Genomic DNA, 6,931 nt, shown 5'->3' on the forward strand with positions numbered 1-6,931 from the left:
GTGTGTGTGTCAGAGTGTGTGTGAGTCAGAGTGTGTGCGTGAGTCAGTGTGTGTGCGTGAGTCAGAGTGTGTGAGTGAGTCAGAGTGTGTGCGTGAGTCAGAGTGTGTGTGAGTCAGAGTGTGTGTGAGTCAGAGTGTGTGTGAGTCAGAGTGTGTGTGAGTCAGAGTGTTTGTGTGAGTATGCGTGAGTGTGTGTGAGTCAGAGTGTGTGTGAGTCAGAGTGTGTGCGTGAGTCAGAGTGTGTGCATGAGTCAGAGTGTGTGTGAGTCAGAGTGTGTGTGAGTCAGAGTGTGTGAGTGAGTCAGAGTGTGTGTGAGTCAGAGTGTGTGTGAGTCAGAGTGTGTGTGTGAGTATGCGTGAGTGTGTGTGAGTCAGTGTGTGTGTGTGAGTATGCGTGAGTGTGTGAGTCAGAGTGTGTGTGAGTATGGGTGAGTGTGTGAGTCAGAGTGTGGGTGTGTGTGAGTCAGAGTGTGTGTGAGTATGGGTGAGTGTGTGAGTATGGGTGTGTGTGTGAGTCAGAGTGTGTGAGTCAGAGTGTGTGAGTCAGAGTGTGTGTGAGTATGGGTGTGTGTGAGTCAGAGTGTGTGTGAGTATGGGTGAGTGTGTGAGTATGGGTGTGTGTGTGAGTATGGGTGAGTGTGTGAGTCAGAGTGTGTGAGTATGGGTGAGTGTGTGTGAGTATGGGTGTGTGTGAGTGTGTGTGAGTATGGGTGAGTGTGTGCGAGTATGGGTGAGTATGGGTGAGTGTGTGCGAGTATGGGTGAGTATGGGTGAGTGTGTACATTTGGCTGGGTCTCTGTGAGGTCATTACCCCTATCACTACTCTCAGCAGAGGAAGGGGCGCCAGAAACAATTCCTCCTTCCTCTTTCTGTCTTTCCCCCTGACTCCCTCTTCCACTCCTCCTCTTCCTCCTCCTCCTCCTCCTCTTCCTCCTCCTTCCTCCTCCTCCTCCTCCTCCTCCTTCCACTCCTCCTCAACATTAAATGAAGCTAAGCCTCTCAGTTTAAGTTAAGCTGTCCCCCAACAAAAGTTTACTTTGAGGCTCTAGAAATGCAGGTCTGACTGTGATGAGCGTATGGACCTCATCTCGATGTCGGTCCTTCGTAGATAAGTACTACACTCAATTCTCTCACTGTAATGCAGCCTAACAACCAAGCTTTATCAAGCTAAAGCTAAAGCTATAACCCATAGGTGACATATCTGGATACAGAATCTGTATTTCGTCCACTGAATAATTGTCAGACTTTAATCGCACAAGCGACACACCACACACTGCAACACACGTGAATACATGGAGGCGACACAGGACACACACACACACACACACACACACACACGCACACGCAGGCCTGAGGTCGAGGAATAATGGTCAACATAGAAATCATGCATTAACATGAATAACCAACTCAAATCAATGAGGCCGGTAAGCCTTATGTGCAGGCCAGCAATGCAAATGCTGCGTAACAGCTTAACAGTAATCTTTGCACTGTTCTTTAGGCAGCACTTGCACTGACCAGACCCCCCCCCCCACCCCACCCCACAGAGAGAGTGAGAGAGAGAGGTCGTTGCAGTTACACTTACATTGATTTGAGAAAGCACCAGCTTTTGGCAACAGGTAAATGCAGCTGTTGAAGTGTGAGCGTGTCTGAGAGAATGAGAGAAAGAGAGTGAGCAGGCTTGTTTGAAGAAGAATGATTAAAGCCATGTTAGGAACAGGCATGAGAGGCTTGACTTATTGCCTCACATTCACAGGCTCTCTGCCTACGACAGTTTCATCATCAAAGGACCTGGAGTTAAAGCAGCTTGATGTGTCATCCCTGACTAGCACCAATGCTGTTATGCCCTTACCATAGGCAGATAATGAGAGTATAGGAAAACCTCTTCTGTCATTATTATCCACACAAAGATGGTCAAAACTACTGAAATTCAGAACATGGTGGCTGTTTGTAACAGTTTGCACAATTGTTCAGTTTGTACAATTTCCACAGTTTTACATTTTGTACCCTGACTGGTTTAAACTCAGTTTAGATATTATTTTGTTTTTGTGGCCCTCTTCTGTGGAGTAAATCATTTTGGGTCCATTTGAGAGAAAAACTAAAAGTCATGCGTCCACATACTGTACATAGTCAAGACAGCATTAGTGGATCAAAGGCCCTGGTTCTGTGCATAGGTGTCATCTGACATGCCATCCTTATTATGCCATTACCTGATTATGCCAATACTCTGTAAGCATGAATGAAGAACAGTACTCACTTTAGTATTTTTTTGGTTTAACATCAGGAATCATTTATTGAAAATCTGACAAACTAACCTAGAATAACATAAAATATTTTGTAGTTTGAATGCTACAGCCTTAATGTTAAAATTCAGTTTTCTCTTTGAAAAGTCTAATCCAGGTGTGGACAAGCATTCCTAAAAGGCTTCCATGAGTCAGGATGCTTGAACATTCTAAACAGCATTACAGAGATATTTCCATCTGAAGCTTTCATGGTGAGCCTTAGCCTTTAATCACTCAGAGCTCAAAGTTTGTTTTCACATATCTGGTTAGCCCAAGGTTGTTTAGCAGTTAGCTTCTGTACGTGCCACCTTCCCGAGTGCTTAAGATAGCAGGCCTTACATTCTGATAGCTTAAGTAGATGTTCTGGAAAAGGGAAATATTTCTGAGTTCTCTTGGGCTCTCCACTAAAAAGCTCAAACTTAATCACAATGCATCCATATTACCCAGAAAGCCACAAGAGAAGGGAATAAGTGTCTGTCAGTCATTTAACGTGTAGCCAGTGCGGTGGAGTACTGGAACTTGCAGAGTGAGTGCTTGAAGACCAGTGACATTAATTATGGCTTCTTAACTGAAGATGATTGTTGTTGTTGTTGTTAACTTGCATAGCTATAATAATATTGGAGGAAAAGAAAAAAAAAAGAAAAACAGACTTTTTTTTGTTTGCTGTAAACCTAATATTTCAGCCTAATGTTAGCCTGTGCTAAACACATTAGGCAAAGGCCTGCACCTTATACATGATAAGATACTGCTCATCAATATTGTCATATTAGATTGAGGCATAATGTGGTAACCTATCTTGAAAACTGATCAAAAGAAGTAGAATTAAATTGTTTAACTGAAACGGAATCATGAAACTTAATTTCACTGCATTATCTTTGTTGAAATGCAATCATTGTCTATGCTGTCTTATTTATGCTTGTATTATTCATGTCTGGCATGTCTTTCACTGTAACACACATGCTGTATATCTGCTAGCTGTCCACCACAACTTCTGACCACAGGTCATTCTGTTTTCACCAAAGTGTGTGTGTGTGTAGGTGTGTTTAACAGACAGAGAGTTTCCTGTGTGATATTAAAAACAACATAAATCTGGTGTAGGGAAATCTCTCTCGTTTTATCACACTCACTTGAGGGGATTTCTGTGCTCTAGCTTTCTCTCACGTCTGCCTCACCACATCCGGGCGGAAAAGAAGGCGACAGCCAACATTATAGTTTAACGTATTTCCTGTGCAGGTCTTTGTCACCACTCATATAAATCTGGTCGAACTCCAAGCTTCATCATGGTCAGTTACTGCCCAATTTGTGGAAAGCCTGTCTACTTTGGTGAGTCTCTATATTAAATGTCATTACCTAGTGCAGAGACAGTGAGACTCTTTGAGTATGCAAATGCTATATGTAGGTGTGACAGGAAGGAGATGGTTGAGCAAGCATAGCAGTCTACGTTTTGAGAGTATGTGTATGTGAGAGTGTGTGTGTGTGTGATAGAGAGAGAGAGAGAGAGAGACAGACAGACAGACAGACAGAGATGTACCTTTCTTCTGAATTGAAACCTGGTTTGTTACATTTCTGTTCGGATATACAGTATATTACATCAGTAATTCATTTGTATTGAGTTATATTTTTAATTATTATGTAGTTTTAGTTTTCTATACCTAAAAAAAGTTAATGTATTCCGTTTGCTGATATTTTCCTCTCTTATTTTAATTTAACATTCAAGTTATTCCAGTTTTGTGTCGAAGTCTTGAACTTGGAGCTCTGGGTCTGTAGTCAACCCCAGTGACCAGCAGTGACTGACAGAACCAGAACCCTATATTTTTGTGAGGTGGCTCTGTGTGTTAGAGCAGAAGGAAAGAGGGAGAGGGAGAGGTTGAGTCTCAGCTGCTACCATAGTCTATCACCACGGATCATCAGGGCAGGAAGTGGGCTGGGCTAGTGGACAGGAAGTGGATTTGGCAAGAACTAGAGAAAGAGAGGCTGCTGGGCGTGAGGTCTGGGGGTACTCCTAGAGACTAAGTCACTTCCTGCAAAAGCAGTCCGGAATCCACGCAGTCAAACCAAACCAGCTTTTATTTCAATTGCTGTCCACACATGGACTGTGTATGTGAATATGTATCTGAATACTAATGTGTGTGTGTGTGTGTGTGTGTGTGTGTGTGTGTGTGTGTGTGTGTGTGTGTGGTGTGGTGTGTGTGTGTGTGTGTGTGTGTGTGTGTGTGTGCGTGTGAGAGTCTTTGTATGCATTTGAGTTACATCATTTCTGTCCATGCTGATGCCATCTATCTCAGATTAGTCAGGAGGAAATAAGACATTTAAAGTTGGTTTGAAACTCTAACTTCTGTCTTATTGTGCCTGAACTGCTGAGTAGTGCCCCATAAGAGACTGTTTTTCACACAAAGGAGTGAAAATATGAAGATGCCAATACATGCTTAAGCTCTCACAGACAACTCACAGTCAACAAGTCAAAACAGCTTGACAAATCATACTCTTATTTTACCTGTGAAAGATCAAATTTCATATCTATAAAGGCCATATGAGAAAAGCATACATTTGTGTGTGACTGTATTTGAATGATTTCTTAATGATTTTGGTTTTGATCTGGATTGTGCCTACCGTCACCAATGTGAATTGACCTGCGACTTGATAAGGTGAGAAGAAGCGCTCCCTGGGACGGGACTATCATCCTCTCTGTCTCAAGTGCCAACTGTGCAAGAGACAGCTCACAGCAGGACAACATGCAGAGGTACACACACACACACACACACACACACCACACACACACACAACACACACACACACACACACACCACACACACACACACACACACACACACACACACACACACACACACACTGACATTGTGACAAAAGTTTGTGTATAAAAAAGGTATGTGTTTATCAGATAGAGGGAAATGAAGTGACCCTGTGTGAAAAGCTCCAGCCTGGGTAGACCCATTCTGCCACAGTACTGTAAGGGAGATAAAGCTTCAGGCAGTTCCACAAACTTATTCATGACGTGTTCTTGCACCTCATAAACAGCACGGGGTGTTTTCTCAATAATAAATGATGAAATGTAAACTAGGGCCGTGCATTATGATTCTGGGAATAGGTATGCTTAGGTCTGTAGCCATGGGAAGATTCCATGTGCCAGGCTGTGGGCTCTTAAATGTAAAGCAATGTGTAAGCTAACTCTTGGCGAATTTTTGTGTGTGTGTGTGTGTGTGTGCATTGTGTTTCAGCATAATGAACAGCCATACTGCACACTTTGCTACATGAAGACATATGGTCCCAGAGGTAAAACAGTCCATGGGATGTAAAAATCACAGCCTCAGCTTCAACTTTTAACTTCAGTGTTTTGAACAGACATATGATTATCATCACACTCACCCCCAACCCCTATCTCTCTCCTTTTCTAGCTAACAGACCCACAGTACAGCCTCATAGAACTTAAGAGAAGCACTCAACTGCATCCATCCACTTTTTGGATGGATCCGTCCGTCCCAAAGAAACACACCTGGAGACTGTTTGCACAGTCTCTTTCTGACTCAACCATGAAGGGCTCATGAAGAGAGGGTTGAAAACGGATTCATCACTCCCAAAAGAATCAGCAACCTCTTCAAGACAGGATGACACCCCATGATGAACTGTACCAGGAGTGTTTCCAAACCAAGAAACTGCTCAACATTAACACCACTGATATTGAAATAGGTCAATAGCAGGACAACACCGTTAACAAACAATGACAAAGGAGAAGAAAATATCATAACCTGCAGATTCACAGGCTTCTCTCTCTCTCACACACACACATACTGACACAGAAACATGGACTTGACATTATTAAATTGTTGTAAACATAGCTAATATCAGCAAGTACTGAAATATCTGTACTGAAATATCAATAAAGTATTTTTTTTTTTTAAACAGTCATGTTCTTTATTAGGGTTTTGAGTGAAGAGTTGCTATCACAAAATCATATGGTGGGCTCAGAGTGATATCACAGAGCAGAGACAATGATAATTAATCATTCTGGTTTTAATTAAAACCAAAAGCACATTAATGGACATGCACAGATACCCACAGATGAACCGTATACGTACAAGCTGATTGCAAAATCACTGTTTGTCTTTAATACCTTTATATCAAATTAACATTAGGTCAATTTTCTATACTATTGAAGGTTCATTTGCCACATACACATTCACATACAGACGCACAGGGACACATGCATGTTGTACTCGCATGTATTGTAAAGAAAACCTGCTAAGGATGTGTTTGATGGATGGGTGTTTTACAATCAATACGGAAGTAATGAAATCATTGTGTTATACATTAAGAGAAGAAACAAAATGGTGCAGACACAATAATAACAGCACTGGTCCTCTGAAATGACTGCTTGTGTGTGTGCTTCCAGAGGAGGAAAATGCCAGGGTATTGGTGAAGGCATTGCATATCTGCAGTGGAGAGATTAATTAAGGAGTGAGTGAGATTCCCTGCTGTTCCTAGTACACCCCCAACCCCACTGACAGGTCACCGAAGCCTTGTGCTACCAGCTGACTCATTTACATGTTTTTTAAACGAGAGAGAAAGAGGGGGATAAGGGAACAAAGGGGAAGAGTTGCCTTATGAGCATCAAAGCTTGCAGCCTGATACAAGGG

General features: G+C 42.4%; 1 long non-coding RNA gene across 1 annotated transcript; it reads left to right on the top strand.

The window, feature by feature from the left end:
* Positions 1 to 4,948: 4,948 nt before the first annotated feature.
* On the top strand, positions 4,949 to 6,484 carry LOC116218503. Its single transcript, XR_004162893.2, has 3 exons — positions 4,949 to 5,019; positions 5,516 to 5,570; positions 5,693 to 6,484. It is a non-coding gene; the product is annotated as an uncharacterized LOC116218503 (long non-coding RNA).
* Positions 6,485 to 6,931: the final 447 nt, after the last annotated feature.

This window comes from Clupea harengus, chromosome 22, assembly GCF_900700415.2.
Source record: "Clupea harengus chromosome 22, Ch_v2.0.2, whole genome shotgun sequence".
Classification (NCBI taxonomy): domain Eukaryota; kingdom Metazoa; phylum Chordata; class Actinopteri; order Clupeiformes; family Clupeidae; genus Clupea; species Clupea harengus.